This window comes from Equus quagga, chromosome 11 (assembly GCF_021613505.1).
Source record: "Equus quagga isolate Etosha38 chromosome 11, UCLA_HA_Equagga_1.0, whole genome shotgun sequence".
Lineage (NCBI taxonomy): Eukaryota > Metazoa > Chordata > Mammalia > Perissodactyla > Equidae > Equus > Equus quagga.
In genome coordinates, this window is record NC_060277.1 from 85,225,221 (window position 1) to 85,241,985 (window position 16,765).

At 50.7% G+C, this 16,765-nt stretch overlaps 1 protein-coding gene across 3 annotated transcripts in view; it reads right to left on the reverse strand.

Annotated features, from left to right (window-relative positions):
- Positions 1 to 16,647, reverse strand: part of AKAP1 (A-kinase anchoring protein 1) — a 35,936-nt gene extending 19,289 nt beyond the window's left edge. The window contains exon 1 of one of the 3 annotated variants that reach the window (XM_046675268.1): positions 16,462 to 16,647. The gene's annotated coding sequence lies outside the window, so the exon portion shown is untranslated. Of the gene's footprint in view, positions 1 to 15,142; positions 15,419 to 16,461 lie in introns of those variants that run through there. The other 2 variants (XM_046675270.1, XM_046675269.1) reach the window with 2 other exon arrangements.
- Between the last annotated feature and the right edge of the window lie 118 nt (positions 16,648 to 16,765).

Here is a 16,765-nt window from a genome sequence, read left to right on the forward strand (position 1 = left end):
CTCATATTCTGCCTCACATTAAATCCAGAACCCGCTAATTAATGGGTCTGTGGGGACGAGGCATTGTACGAACCAAGAAAAGGGGAAGTTTGTACTGCTCGTAAAACTTTATGACCATACCCTATGACCCAGAAGTCTCACACCCAGAATCTTTTCCAAAAAGAAAAAACAGCTCTGCACAGGCAGAGGTCCATATATAAGGAGGTCCTCGGGGGCGGCATCTGAAACAATTCAGAGGAATCACTGCTGAATAGATTACAGAACGCATGGACACACCAGTGTTGGAAAGGGAAGCTGATCTCACGCACTGACATGGGAAAACTGCTGTGAAACAGAAAATGAAAGCTGTAGACCATGTGTGTGTGTGATGTCTACGTCCACATAATGCCAGGGGAAACTGAGGAGGATGCACACCAAGCCTCTCAGTGTTGGAGAGGGGAAGGTTGGCACACTGATCTGGTAACCCACAACCTTGCTGACCTCATTCAGCAGTTCGAATAGCTTCTTCTTATCTGCGAATAGAGATGGTCTTCATTTTTCCTTTCAGAAAGAGAGATTTTTAATTTCTCTAACAGTGGTTCTCCAACTCGGCTGCACATTAGCCCCACTTGGGAAGGTTTAAAATCCCAAGGCAGCACCCAGACCCATTAAATCAGAATCTGAGGGTGACGCCTGGGCAGCGGGTTTTTTAACCCCGGTGATTCCAAAGAGCCGTTAAGTTGGAGAATCACTGTTCTGCAACAACTTGCACACCCCAAAAGAGTGTAGATTACAGGAGATTGGCTTTATGTTCAATGTCTTTCACGTAAAAAAAACAAAAATTGAGAAGGCAAAGAGGCTATGGGGGGAAGGGGCTCTCAGGAGAAGGCAGCACGCACCTGATGGGGCCTCTTGTCGGGAGATCAAGTCCCACCAACAGGTCGCACGCAACAGGAGTGGGGCTGGGGTCTGAACCTAGGCTTTCTCCTCGTCAGTAAATTTAGGTTGACTCCTTATTAACTAGGCAATCCCATTTCAGCAGAGTTCATAGTCGTGACTACCAGAGTATTGCAGCAATTCTCTGATCTCAGAAAAAGAGGAAAAGGAATGGGGGACAAACAAAGAAAAAGAATCCTCTGTCTGAATGACCCACAGGCAGCAGTCTCCCCTTTACACACCAAGGGCCCAGGATCACAGACTTAATTAGGTGTGCACGTGTGTGTGTAATGGGCAGAGTTGCTACCCAAGACACAAACTGCCTCTCAGAACAGCTGGGAGAGTCCCTCACCCCACTGCCCCTTTGAAACTAAGGGCTGATCCCAGGGGTTCTGCCCCTCCAGCAGTTGCCCCCTCCCCCCTCAGAACTTGGCTCTACTACTGTAAGAAGGCAGAGGCCCAGCACTCAGACATACCTTCCAGTCTGGCTTTGGTCCTTACCCCAAGAGATCCACACCATAACCCAGACCTGGCCCACATATTAGTGCCACGCCCCCTCCGCCCCCTCTACCACCCTCCCACCCCCCTCCTCCACTTTCATCTGTTCTGTTCCCAGTCCTAGTTCACACTGACACAGAACCAGCTGCCTGGGGCCACAACACAGGCTCCCTGCCTGCTGCTCCGTAGTTCACGGGCACACTGCTGCCACCCACCTTCCCAGCCCAGCTTGCTCCCAAGAGACCGAGGCTCTAAGCCCCGAGACCCATGATCTACAGCCCCCTACAGACAGGTAGCTGTAACTACTCAGCTAATTACAGCTCAGGAAGCACTGTTTCTGCACCATTTCCAAGCCAGATACCCCCTGCTGTTGTGCCGGGAGGGCCCCCTAGAAGACGTTTAATACTGCTACCCTGAGGCCACGTCACTCAACCCGCGAAATCCTGAATGTCCCACCTGGATCCCCAGTGCCCACGGCCCACCACTCAGACTAGAGCTGAGAGACTCTAAGCTGAGAACTAGGAGCCACTGCTTCTATGCGGTAAGAGCAGCTCCGGGCAAAGCCTTCCTGCCCATGACTGCCTCCAGGGACAGGGACTGCCTGACTCGGACTTGGAGTGCTCTGAGAAGAGAGGTCTGAGATCCCCAGATGGGGGGGAAGACATGGTTCATTCTTTCCCTGCTGTCAGGGGACCATGATTAGTGACACGAGCCATCTCCACCAAGGACAGAGCCAAGTGGCCCTAGGATTAGAGGCCGCTCCACCCAAAAGCGGCATGTTCACGGAGCCCAGCTGGGTTCTGCTAAGGGCGCCGGGTGCCTGGAGGCGCCTCACTGGGAACTCTGGGTGACCGAAGGCCCCACTTCCTGCCGGTCAAGAAAAGTCCCTCCCCAACTGAGCCCTTCACTTTCAACTCTCTGGGCCAAGCTCATCCGTCAAACAGACTTGTTGGGAGTCGGTAAGGTGCCATTTCCCTGCTTTACGCGGTCTGACAGGCCAGGATGAGGTGGTGTAGGAAGCCCTGATCCCCCCGAGTTCTCAGAAAGGGCTGCCTCACGCGTGCACGTGCACACTTCAGCCTTAAGAAGGCTCTGTGCGATACAACGCCATCCCAATCAGAATCCCAATGACATTCTTTACAGAATTAGAACAAAGAATCCTAAAATTCATATGGGGCAACAAAAGACCCCGAATTGCTAAAGCAATCCTGAGAAAAAAGAACAAAACGGGAGGCATCACAATCCCTGACTTCAAAACATACTACAAAGCTACAGTAATCAAAACAGCATGGTACTGGTACAAAAACAGGTGCACAGATCAATGGAACAGAATTGAAGGCCCAGAAATAAAACCACACATCTATGGACAGCTTATCTTTGACAAAGGAGCTGAGGGCATACAATGGAGAAAAGAAAGTCTTTTCAACAAATGGTGCTGGGAAAACTGGAAAGCCACATGTAAAAGAATGAAAATTGACCATTCTTTTTCACCATTCACCAAAATAAACTCAAAATGGATTAAAGACCTAAAGGTGAGACCTGAAACCATAAGGCTTCTGGAAGAAAACGTAGGCAGTACACTCTTTGACATCAGTATTAAAAGGATCTTTTCGGACACCATGCCTTCTCAGAGAAGGGAAACAATAGAAAGAATAAACAAATGGGACTTCATCAGATTAAAGAGCTTCTTCAAGGCAAATGAAAACAGGATTGAAACAAAAAAACAACCCACTAACTGGGAAAAAATATTTGCAAGTCATATATCTGACAAAGGCTTAATATCCTTAATATATAAAGAACTCTCGCAACTCAATCACAAAACATCAAACAACCCAATCAAAAAATGGGCTGGAGACATGAACAGACATTTCTCCAAAGAAGATATACTGATGGCCAATAGGCACATGAAAAGATGCTCATCATCGCTGATCATCAGGGAAATGCAAATCAAAACTACACTAAGATATCACCTTACACCCGTTAGAATAACAAAAATATCTAAAACTAATAGCAACAGATGTTGGAGAGGTTGCGGAGAAAAAGGAACCCTCATACACTGCTGGTGGGAATGCAAACTGGTGCAGCCACTATGGAAAACAGTATGGAGATTCCTCAAAAGACTAAAAATAGAACTACCATACAATCCAGCCATCCCACTACTGGGTATTTATCCAAAGAGCCTGAAGTCAGCAATCCCAAAAGTCCTGTGCACCCCAATGTTTATTGCAGCACTGTTTACAATAGCCAAGACGTGGAAGCAACCTAAGTGTCCAGCAACAGACGAATGGATAAAGAAGATGTGCTACATATATACAATGGAATACTACTCAGCTGCAAAACAGAACAAAATCATTCCATTTGCAATAACATGGATGGACCTTGAGAGAATTATGTTAAGTGAAATAAGCCAGCAAGAGAAAGATAATCTGTGTATGACTCCACTCATATGAGGAATTTAAAACTATGGACCAAGAACAGTTTAGTGGATACCAGGGGAAAGGTGGGGTGGGGGGTGGGCACAAAGGGTGAAGTGGTGCACCTACAACATGACTGACAAACATTAACGTACAATTGAAATTTCACAAGATTGTAACCTATCAATAACTCAATAAAAAAAAAAAAAAAAGAAGAAGGCTCTGTGCTACCTTCCTTTTCTGGGCCCAGACTCTTGAGTTGCTCTCTTTGCCCTGGTTTTCTATGTGGGTTTTCTTTTTAACCTGAACCTCCCAAGACATAAGTGGCATTTAACCCTGTGAGTCTAAAGGCCTTCACAGTCACAAGCTAACTGAAGGCGGTCCCCACCTCCTGAGGCCCAGGATACTCGGGCAGACCTGCCTCCAGAAGGAAGCAGAGCCCTGCCATCGCGAGGGTCGGGTGGAGACTGGGCTATTTTGAATCTGCTGGAATCAAATAGCTGCCTGCTTATTTTTAGCAGGTCCATTTGCCTGCGAATAGATGCATGCTGGCTGGCTGCCCAGTGGTCACACAGGGCTGAAGGCAGGCACGAGCCACAGCCCCACCACAGGCCTCAGCTTCACCTGCTCACTCCAGCTTCTAAAGGGATTCCTTCTTCTCCCAGAGGAACCTGCACTTCTCAGAACAGCTTACCTCTGCAGAAGCAATGGCCTCCCAACCCCAACAACCAACGGGTCACCACAGTCTAGAGCCTTCTGCTAAACAAGAAGACAAATCTCCAGGAATGGTACAAAGAGTGTTGGTCCCAGTGACTAAGCCAATTTGGAAAAAGAGCTACACGTAATTAATTGATGGGAAAGTCAATCATAAAAACAAGAGTTTAGGAGCCAAGAACAAGTCAGGGCTTGGGCCTGGTATGGGATGCCACACCCACTCTGTGTTCTGAATGGACTTTTACAGACCCTCTAGGTTGAAATTTGAACATATCTTCCATTATTCCAGGGTTATGTGTTCACACTGCGAAAGACTGTCCCCAGTGTTCACCAACAGGAGGAGTCTCAAGACACTCCCTCTCTACTGTGCCCAGCACATCAAGTCCTTGCTGAGGGGCTTTCCCTTGAAGAAGGCCTTCCAAGGAGAGGCAATAGCCACATGGTCCAGAACCGAAAGCCCAGCACTGGCTGCCTCGCACTCAGGCCAAGGCCCCTCCCTCCCTCCTCCCCTTCCCTCCCCAAGTATGCTGGAGGAAGACCACAAACACAGAGGTCTTTGCAAGACCACAAGAGTGCCTCTTGGTTTGTAGAGGGTGCAGTTACCTAATTCCGCACCAGGCTGAGATCAGGCACACACATTCAAATATGTTTAAGTTGCTGCAAGAAAAAGTTTCTGTCCACCAGAAGCTCACAATCCAGGTGGAAGAATCTCTGTGTGTGCGTCTCTCTCACACATCCCTGCATCAAGCTGAGCTCGATTTCAGAAGTGGGCAAAGAGAACCCAAGGAAGGCTGTCTCAAAGAAGGCGAGAATCTCCTGAGGCTGCTGCAATGGCGGGTTAATGACGTAAATTAAGGTTCTAAACCCAAGGTGCCTTTGTGGGTGGAAGCAGGCAGCCAGTCCCAGAGGAGAGCAGAACAAGTCCTAGGAGCTGAAGCTGAAGAGCTGGGAGGGGCCAGACAAAAGGAGTTTGACCTTTACTGTCAAGGCAATGGGAACCACAGGGTCGCAGCAGTTGTGAGATGGCCAAAGCAGAGCAGGTCACAAGAGGCAAAGGTCTGAGTGATCCCCAAGTGGCAACTGCAGTCTAATATTGGCAGCCACTTAGTCACAGGGGGCTACTAAGCACCTGAAATGTGACCAGTGTGACTGAGGAACTGAATTTTAATTTAACATTAATTTAAATATAAGTAGCCACAGAGAGCTGGTAGCTACCTAGTAACGCAGCTCTAGAGGGTGTTCCCAGCAGAACTGAATGAAACCTAAGAGCTGGATAAATGCGACCGTGGCCAACGCCTACCTTGCTGGGCAGTGTTTGGTCCTGCCACTGAGGGTGAAGGATGATGGTAAGCTGGGCCACTCAACCTCAGCAGCATGGCTGGGGCCCAGGGATCAGAGTGCTGGAGCCATGCCTCAGGTGCGTTGGTCTCAGCCCAGCCCCGGTGTTCACAGGCTCGTTACCTTCATCCTTAGCGGGCCTGAGTGAGCTGTGACTTACAGTGGCACCCTATAGATTCCCAATTAGCTCACAGAGGGGCTGTGAGGTCCTGCCCAGGGCTGTCCCCCACACCCTCCATTGTGATGGTCCCGCAGAGCAGCCAGCTGCCCAGTGCAGCTAGACCAGCCACACGCCCCGTTCTGGGTAAACCAGCTGTCCTCACGTCACAGAACATTTTCCAGCCTGCTCTCCGGGAGACTGGAGGCTTAAGCCAGTAACATCACCTGCTCGGGGAAGCCTTCTCCAGCCAAAGTGGAAACCTAGAGTTAGGTACCAGGAGCTCCAGGTAAGAAGAGACAGAAGTGAAAAATCCCATCCTGGGCATGGGCTCAAGTTAAGAGCTCCTCCTCCTCCCGTTCAATAAAAAATTAAACTCACTCCCAGTTTGGAAAAGTTGGTACAACAGAGAACCACACCAGGGTGAACTGCCCAGACCCCTCCTCCTCTGCTGACCAACCCCACGGCAGGTCCAACCTCATCAGGCTTCAAGCGATAAAGGAAAAAACCAGCACTTCCTACAAAGGTCTTCCCATTGCTTCATTTAGAGGGTAGGAATGTGGTTTCAGAAAACTTTAAAGACTGCGCCACGTCCACCCTGCCCCTCACCCCCAGCTTGTGGCACTCATCTTGCTTTACAAGTGAATTCGGACAGGTTTCTGAGAATGGCGAAAGCAGGTGCCAGGAAAGCCTTCCTGGGTACACAGAGTTCCCGCCCACCACAGAACTCTCCACGAGACGGCCCAGAAGGTATGAAGCTGTGATCCAACAACGAAAATGACGTCACTTAAAAGCTAATAAAGATGACACATGCCTCCAAAAGGAATCAGAAAAGATGTCAGTGTGAGGCGAAACCCCTTCACACCACCACCTCAACGGGGCAAAGAGGTAAGACACTGATTTCCCAAAAATTAGTGCGAATAGTGCAATATGACCAACTCAGAAATCACAAAGGCATAAAGTAATTTCTATTCAACCAATTTTATTGGCACTTACAGGGTACAAAGCACAGTGGGACACACAAATGAATCAGACAAATGCACTGTTCTCAAGGCACTTTCAAATCTTCCAGTTTCTTTTAGGGCAAAAACCCCCAACGACTTCTCCTCCAGTGGGCCTGTTACTGTCACCCCCTGCCACTGACCAACTGAGAAGTCTGGTCCAACAGTCAGGCAAGCGTCTTAACTAGGGTTGGGGGGAGGGTAAACAGGAATCAGGCTGCCAGTTTCTCCAGATTAGAATGTTCTAATGTCCTGGGGTGGGAGATGAGAGGATCTCAGCCTGAAAGCCAGCATGTGGGAGCCAAGGGCTAGTTGACCTGCACCATTCAATACGTAGACTTTCATTCAGCACCCATTTTCACCACTACCTGGTGCTCAAATCCAGATCCCTCTCATTTAAGCTACTCCATAAAGTAAAGCCAGATCTTCTACTGGAGTGGCAGAAGGCATCTGGGGGCCTAGTCATCTCTGTCAACTTTCCACCAACCCTTTTGTCTTCAGCCACCCACCCCCAGCAACCCCGCAACCCATGCCTTCAAAGGGGCCTGTCCCTGTGCTTGAATCAGCTTGCTTCTTGTTGGCTGCCCACCCTCACACGCTTTCTCAGCAAGCTGCCGGAAGATGGCCTCACCAAGACAAGGGAGTAAACTAAGAAAGGAGGGGGCACCAACCCAGGAAGCTCCACAAGAGGAGGGAAGAAGGACTTCCCAGGATGAAGGGGAAGCAGAGCCAGGGACGGGGTGCTTCCCAGGAGCACCGCACAACTGCCACGTACCCCGAATGTCGAAGCACAATGAGAGGCGTTTCCCCTCTGAGGACAGGAGCTCGACAGCATGGCCAAGGCCCAGGGAAGAGTCAGAGTACTGGTGAGAGACACAGGAAACTAAGCTAAAGACATAAAGGAAATTAACTGGGAGAGGAGAATGGAAGGGGGGGACAAGAAAGCAAACATGGAAAACTAAGAACTCTGCAGCCAGAAGCAACATCTATAACAATGTACACTCCGAACAGCAACTTGACCACGCTGTGCTACCTCTGCACCAAGAGGATGAGGGCGGAAAACGTGTAGGACTGAGCGAAGCAGAAAAGCAAAACAGACAACATTAAAAAGGAAGGAGAGGAGGGCATACTATTTAGAAATAGAGGTAAACGGCAGAAAGGACAGGGAATTGAGAGCAGCTGCCTCTGGAAGAGAACAGGATGGGTGGGGGGCACTCAGGGCAAAGAGCTGTTCTTCCAAACCTTGTTCAGAGTCAAAAGTCAAATCCTTCCACCAGCAATGCTCTGATAGAAAATAAATACATTCTTAAGCTATATAGAAGTAGCAATGGATGCTCCATTACCATACAGCTTTGTTTCTTGTTAACCATTATAACAAATAAATACGTATTAAGTCAACTCATTTATGTACAAATTTGTAATGCTTTATTTTCCCATAATAATTGATGCCAATTTTGCTCCAGAGATCCCCAACTGCCCTGCTGACAAAACAGCAATAATCAAAAAAAGGACGTGCTTATTGATAGTTGGACCCTTTGGAGCCAAGGGATCTGGTCTCTGCACTCCACCACCAGCATCAGGTAGCAGGACCCCTCAGGGCTAGTCATTTAATAAAGACTTTAATACCCGCTGTGAGCTGGGTTCCATTGTAGATGCAATGGAAAGAGCCCTCAGGAAGCAAAGGTGGAGGGAGGGGTAGGGAGTCACATTTCAGATAACAAGATAGCAAAGAAGATTCAACAAGCAAACATAATAAACCTGCAGCCTCTCTCCACCGGTTCAGAGAACTGAGCCCTAGGCATCCCGTGTATGTAATGAATTAACTATACTCCCTGTGCATCCAGAATGGTACTAGTTGGGAGAGCTGAGAAACAGGCACTGGATCACCTCTGAGTTCTGTAGCTTAGATGAGGAAACCAGGGTGAGAAAGGTGGATAAGCATGCTGGGGAGAGCGGGGAGCTTTCGATACAACAGTCTGGGAACGCCTCTCCGAAGAGGTGGCTGCAGAGCTGGAGCAGCCGTGCCAAGATCCGGGAGGACAGGGAAAGGAGAGGGGGAGAAAGTTCCAGGCAGGGAGAACGTGTGCCAAAGTCCTAAGGCAGGAACAAGCTTGGCTGACTCAAGAGACAGCAAGAAAGGGAGGCGAGGACGAGGTCAGAGGGCTGCTGCCAGAAAAATGGCTTCCCAGCATCACCGGGCAGAAGCACTGCTGAAAGTCAAGAACCCGGAGGAACAGGTTCCCCGAACTTCCTCCAGAGAGGGGAACGGACTTGTACCAAGAGCCAGGGGGCGGTAGTTTCTTAATTAATAAACAGAAGCTGATTCCAGAAACAGGATGCCTCTGTGGCTGGTAGCATGACAGGTACACAATGTGTAAGTACACAGGGACTCATTTTTCACTTCGAGTTCTCAGCAAGTGCATTTGCCAGGAAGACCTGGGCTTGCATCACACAACAGTCTTCGAGAGCCTCGGCTAGACCCTTACCCTCAGCTCCCACCCCCTCAAAATAATCTGTTCCAACAAGGTGGTGTTGCCCTGGGGTGGGGGGTGGCTGGGGACAGACACACACAGTGCCCCACACCAGCCCTTGCTGCTACTTCGAATCAGACTTTGTGAAAACAAGCTCGCTCTCCAGCCAACATAAACCATAAGCAACAGAGGACCTTATATGGCTCGAAGCTTTCTTAATCAGAAACAAATAGATGGGCTGGAGTTGGCAGCTCCAAATTAGACAGAAGGAACAGAAAAAGAAAAAGAAAAGAAAGGGTGGTGGCGAAGCCCAGAACTTGTGTGTCACACTCCTTGTTCACATCTCCTCAGCCTCAGTGGCTCCCCACTAAGACTTCCTACTGAGGGAAATGGTTTTGCCTCCTCTTATGCTTTTCTTTTAGTTTAAGCCAAAGGACTCCAGTAATCAGGCTGCCAGCAGATCCACAGTTTTACAGAGTTTTTAGTGCCACTTTAATAACCTGCCCTTAGGTTGGGTCACTTCCCATGAAAATGGGATTACGTGATTTCCTGAGATTGGCTGGTGAGGCAACAAGGGGTCCTCATGCCCCTCCACAGGGAATTCCTGGCTCACTGGACTGCCTCGGTCACATGCGGGCCTGGCCCAGGAGGCAGGGTTGGGTCCCTGCCACAGAGCTGGAATAGAAAAGGCAGTTCCAGAGACCTGCTAAGGGGCCGCCTCCCACACATACACACTCCATGACAGTTTCTAGGGAGACTTTTCTCTCCTTCTTCTCCTGATTTGGAGGCAACAGCAGCTTTGGCACCAGGACCTGCCCTGTACACTGAAGCCACATGCACTTGGCCCTCCTAAAGGATGCCACCTGCTAAAAATAGCACAGTAGCACATTCCTGGCCGGGTGGGCCTCACCAAAGTCAAAGGACAAAGCAGGAAGGTTATTCTCAGCACGGCCTTTTCTAACCAGAGACAGCTCAGGGCACATCTGAGTGCAGGCCTCCTTCCAAGGCAGCTCAAGGCAAGTCACTCCTGCTCCTTTCTCTTTGGAGGGACAGCAAGGAGGTGCAAGAAGGAGATCTCCAGAAGACTGCACTGGCCTTCAGAGCTGTTGTCCCAGGCCAAGGCTGGAGGAGAAGGGGCGGGGGTGGCAGTGCAGCGTGGGGCTGATGGCTGGGATTGAACAGATCCTGTTTCCTCCTCCAACAGGGACCAAGCTACTCCCAGGTGACAGCCTGCTGAGGGCCAGGGGATGGTCTCATGACCTCCATGTGAGGTCTGACAGGCCACATTATTATTAGCCGGGGAATCAGTTAGTTCAAGGTTGTCTTTTCAACCAGGCAGCTGAGCTAAACCATAGCCTTCAGAGCAGTTTTGCAGGCCCTAAGGCACAGCTACCTAGTCTAGGAGGCTGCCTTAGTCATAGTCATTTTTTGTGTAGCTCAAAGGCACTGAATGGTTGCATAACATGATGATAAAACATGGCTTAGCAAAGCCAAGATCATTAAAGATCCTGAAATTCAGTTTCCTGGAAAATGAAAATATTCTGTAAAATGGGATACGATCACCTCCCTCATAGGGCTGAAATGACTCAAAACACCCAACAGTCTGACTCAGTTTGTGGGATAAACGATTTTAATCTTTTAAAAACCCAGTTTCATTTTCCGGATAAGGATGGAGGGATAATGGGGCAGTAAATATGAAACAGTCTCTGAGCATTAAGCTGGAGACAGAGCCTCGATCTACGTCCAAGGTCAGCCCAGCCTTCACTGTGCCCTGGGATCAACTTACTTCCTCAGAGCCTCAGTTTCCTCATACAGCCTAGAAATACTTAACCTCATAGGGCTGAGGGAATAGAAAAGGGAATCGTTTGGAAAAAAAAACCCCTAAGATGCCAGGTATACAGTAGATGCTCACTAAGTTTCTGTTATGCATCTTAAGCTGTCCGGCTCCAAGAAAAGAGAGATCTCACATTACATGTCAAAGGTCAGTCTAGCAGAGTTCAAACTGAGTAGGCCGAGGACTGAGATAAGGGGGCATCTGGAAATAAAGTCTGCGTCCCAGAGCCAGCCCCACACCAACACTTCAGGATCCCCACTGCGGCCCGACTCTCCTCAGCGCCTTCTGCAACAATGCAGTGGAGGCGCAGGATAAAAATGAGGCTGGTTAGCAAGGTGTCTGCAACTGGTCTAGCAGAGGGCCCACATTGGGATCCTGCAGGAAGTCATCAGGTGGGTGAAGGACCAAGTAGCAGATATGCTGACGTGTGAAGACCAAGGACAGTGAGCGCGGGGCTTGGAGAACCAGCAAGGACCTTCATGAGAACAAACAGGGTCTCACGCCAAAACAGCTTCCCAAGGGCTTGGCATCTGGTCCTTCTGCTTCATGCTCCCATCCCCAGACCCCTCACTATGCTCCTCTCTCAAACTGTTTCATAATTGATAACCGCCCTCCCAACTGGCAGGCCGGAACTTGCTTCTTAACATGCCATGGAGAGCGCTGATACATAAATAATTTGTCACCAAAGCTGTTGGGTCTGTGGACTATGGAAGACTAAGCCCAAACAACCTTTCAGAGTTGGGCAAAGACCAGCACCATCCAATAGAACTTTCTGTGATGATGAATATGTTCCAGACCTGCACCGTCCAGTACTGCAGCCACTGGTCACAAGAGGCTACTGAGCACTTGAACTGTGCCTGACGTCACTCACGAACTGATTTTTAAATTTTATTTAAAATTTAGGATTTATTTAGGAGATGAGAATAGAGGTATCTTAGAAATCAAAAATATTTAGCACAGCAGCACCTTAGAGCTAAGAGAACTTGAGATGCACCTGAAACAGTGGATTGAGGGTTCTTAGTCTTGGACTGTACTACCCACTGAGCCATGCGTCAGAGCCCAAACACACCCCTCCCGCCCAATACACAACCCTGCAGGCAACTCCACCTTCCCGCAGCCGCAGGCACCTGACTCTAACGCCAGGGCTTCCAGGAGCATAATCTGAACACCTTTGATGCTGACCAACTCTTTTACCAGCTAAAGAAATAGACCCCAGGGGGCCAACAGACCTGCCTAGAACCACCGCCAGGTTTCAGCCCTGAGAGCTGCACCAGGCCCACCCCTCCAGTCCAGGGCTCTAGTCAGCTAAACCCAGCCATGAAACAGGTCTCCTCAGCCCTCAGCACTGCATACCTTGACTTCCAGAACTCACCTGGGGCCCTGCTTTGTTCCTCAATGCATGGGCCTCAGCGACACCCTGCTAAACCAAGGCAGCCAGCCAGTACTACCAGATGGGAACAGAATGTTTACTGTCAACAGCTGCAAACTATCAAATTGAGCTGTAGAAAGTCCAAACAGCGAGGACCTGGACAGAGCGAAGACCATTTAGTAGAACCATCTTAGGAGGAAAAGAAACTTAAGGACACCTTGAAAGCTACTTATTACTGAAAGCCAGTCCTCTGATGCTGAATAACCACACACACTCCTTCACCGCAACAATGTGCTTAGAAAACAACAGAAAGATTAGGGGAAAAGCCCACAGACTTGACCTCCTTGCTGCTTCTCACAAAAGCCCTCCAGAGGAGCTAGTTTAAGTCCGAATCCACACTTGTCAGTTTCTCTACCCCTCGATTTGCATTTTCATTAGCCACTGAAACAATCCCAGATGACCTCCAGCTTCACCCTCCTCCTCAACTGTACAGAGGTGTGAGGATTAAAGGATTAGGGATATGTTTGCTTGAAACTCATGTAGCACAGTTACTGTCAAGGAAAAGGCATCCTCTCCCACTCCCCCCCCACCACCTACTTCTCAAGCTAGACTCTGTCCTACTCAGAACATTGTCATTGATCATGTTTTCCACGGCCCAAGTTTAAAATTGGGTACTAGGGCCAGGTTTGCTCACTGGAGTGCCACATATAATGGGTACTTAATGTTAAGTGATCACAAAGCAAAGCTGAAACCTGTGTGAGGTATTACACCACAAAGAATGTGGAAGAAACAGAACTTGCCCCAAAAAGCAAGGTTTAGGATTAAAACACATCCCACATATATTAGCAACTCAAACAATATGAGATGATTTCGGTGGGACAAGAGGCCCATAGGACTCACCACCTCCCCAGAGCAGAAGAAAACTCTTCAGAATGGCAAGCCGAAAGCATTAACACAAAACTATCAACTTCCCCACAACAGCACAACAGACCAAGGTGCACTCACAAGGAAGATTAGGAAGGAGTGGCCTGGGGAGAATGGGCTAGCAGGCACCACTGGCTAGGCACATGGGGTGCCCGCTCCCCCAAGCCCTGAAACATTCACTCGATCCAGTTGCGTGGTTGCAGGCTAGAGCCAGGAGGCTTGGCTGGCAAAGTGTGGGGAAACCAATTTGTTTTCCTTTTCCCTCCAACCAAGTTTCCAGGTCAGAGGCTGGGGTGAGGGGAACTTCTAATAAAATTCAAATCATTCAAGCGATTCCAGAGAAACTTAACGTCAGTCTCAGAGATTCTTTGGCGGGGGGGGGGGGGGAAACACAATGTTTGAGCACTCATCATTTACCAGGCACAGCGCCAAGCCTCACAATACTGTGTTATCTCAATGGGTCTTTGAGATGAGGAGAGAGAACATTGTAAAGGCTTAAAACTCACCTTCTCCCACGAACATGGCTATAAGCCAGCCTGGGTCCAAAGCCCAAGAATAATCTGGGTTACCAGGTGGAGCAAAACAAACTGATTTAAAATATTGATGCTCAGCAACCTTACACTGGAGATACATCCACTTGGCACCTGAGCAGGCCACTTACAACAGACACCTTCACTGTCACCCTGCAGTGGCCAGGTGTGAATGCATTTCCTAGAAACAGCTGGGAGAAGGAACTGATATTCATACAAAGGGCTCTAACTAGACACAAATCCACTCACAGGCTTGGATTAGATCAGTTACTTGCAAATTCTGGGCCATCACCTAACAATACACGTGACAATACAGCCTATTCAATCCAGGTAGGCACTGAAATTTCAGTGATTTGCATGCCTGTAGGATCCAGAGGACCTCCGCTCACCCAGGGCCATACTTAATCTGTGAATATATATACTCAGGAATTATTACCCAGAACCCACAAAACTAGTTAAGTGGTGAAAGACGAAAGGCTCAACACAAGTCCAAAAGCTCTCAAAACATAACTTCACTTGTTTCCAGTGCTCAGAAAGTCTTAAATAACCAGCAGGTGAACCACATGAACGCCAAGAGAAGAGGAATCTGATAAATGATCAAATGATGCTGCCCTCTCTCCATTTCAAAGATGCTCTGTACCTTTAAAAGCAAAAGGGATGGGTGGTGCTAAGATTCCAAGCTTTGTTTTCTAAATACTTAAAAAAAACAAAAAACTAATTTGGGAAAGACTTAGCTACAAGGGCACAATGAGGGTACTCGTTGCCAAAATTACTAGCATTTTTGTGGACCGTGTACCTTGATCAGTAATTGAGACCAACCAACAGATTGTACAGGTGTCCAGCAGCCCAGATTTTCCTGCAGGAAATAAATTTAAACACCAAGTAGCCTGCACTTCAGTAAGGGAAAGATGGCTAGTTTAACCTAATTGCCGTGCCCATACCACACCCTACCCGGCTTGAGAGGCCTCCACTCACACCTGAAGCGAAGTCCACCGGGTTTGTGATAGCGGCGGCCGAGGAGCAGGAAGGCGCCCACCAACCTGGGCATCTCCACCGGAGAGGAAGATCGCGAAACGCCCAGGGCTTCCAAGCTGTCTCAGATCGGGTCGGCACCGCCCACCACCACCAGCTCCTTTCCTTCCTTAAGCCTCCCTTGGAGAGGAAACAGGAGGAACCGCATCCCAGGGCGCAAAACAGTTGAAGCGGTGGAAAGCCCGCCCCCGAAGCGTCCAGACCACAGCCTCTCCAAGCATAATTTTGATCCTAACCCCGAAACCAGTGTGGTCCCTCCAGACCGCCGGCCGGCGGAGGGCGGTGTGCAGGCGGAGCGCGACATGTGACCTACGCGCCCTGGGGCATGAAGTCAGCGGGCACACCGGGCAGGACGGCCTCCGCCTCTCCAGTCACCCTTTAAGGGGCTGCAAATGCGAATCCTCTCGAGACACCAAGGCTTGGACCTTGGGACCCTAACTCGGATCAAGTGGTTCCTCTACCCGAGACCGGTTCCAATAACAATCGGTCTGCTAGCCTATCCTCCCGGTTCCGCGGACAGAGCCCTTACCCCTGGTTCGCCGCACTGAACTCCCAGGGGCTGAGCTACCTGCTCGGTTTGGCCACCGCCGGGCCTATGTGGGGAGCAACTCAGGGCGAGCTCAAGGGGCCAGAAGTTGGGCGAGGTTCCTGAAGTGACCAACTCAACTCCAACCCTAGGGCGGGGAGAGGAGTGTCTGCGGGCCCTAGGGGACCTCCTCGCCCTTCTGAGCACCTGGCCCTGCCCACAGCCCGCCCCGCCGCTGCCTCTCCCTGCTCAGACTGGGTACACACGACCTTTGAAAAGTAAACGCGTGTGGGGTTGGGCGACCTTGGGTGGGACGCGCCCAGGTCTGTGTCAAGGGAGGGCGTGCGCGCTCGGGGAAAGTTAAGCCTCAGAGGGGTGGCCCGGCGGTCGCGTCCTCGCCCCCCGCCCCCGAGGATGGTGACGGGCGTGGGGGGCACAGGGCGGCTGCAGAGCGCGCCCCCAGCCACACACAGGCGACCTGTCAGCGGGAATCCGCGGGCAGACAACCCCGGGGGGGAGGACGAGGGGGCGCGCAGGCGACGGAAGGGAAGGAAGGGCCTGCTTGACAGCAGGCGGCGGGCCGGAGAGCCTCCGCACGCGCTCGGCGTCCGGAGCCACTGGTCCCCGGGACACCTGGAACGCGCGTCGCACCCCGCATCTGCACCTTCGGCTCCCCATCACCCAGACGACATGGCCCTTAGGGCCCCGGCAGGTGGTCCACGGGCGGCCCCAACTTACCAGCTCCTCGGCGCCCGTCGGGATGCAGAGCCCTCGCGCCGCCGCCCCCCGGCTCCCGCCTGGGCCCCGCGGTCCGGCCCCGCAGCGCTGCACCCCGGCCGCTCCCCCACGTGCTCGCCCAGGCCGGTGGAACACAGAGACATTAAATACTGAGGACGCGCAGCGACGTGCCCGCGGCGCGACGCAAGGCCCCGCCCCCCGCCCTCGTGCCCCCGCGCTCACTCCGCTCACCTGCGCGTGCGCGCCGCCGGCCGCTCCCGCCCGCGCCGCTCCCAGCTGCGCCAGAGGGGGCGCGGTATGGAGC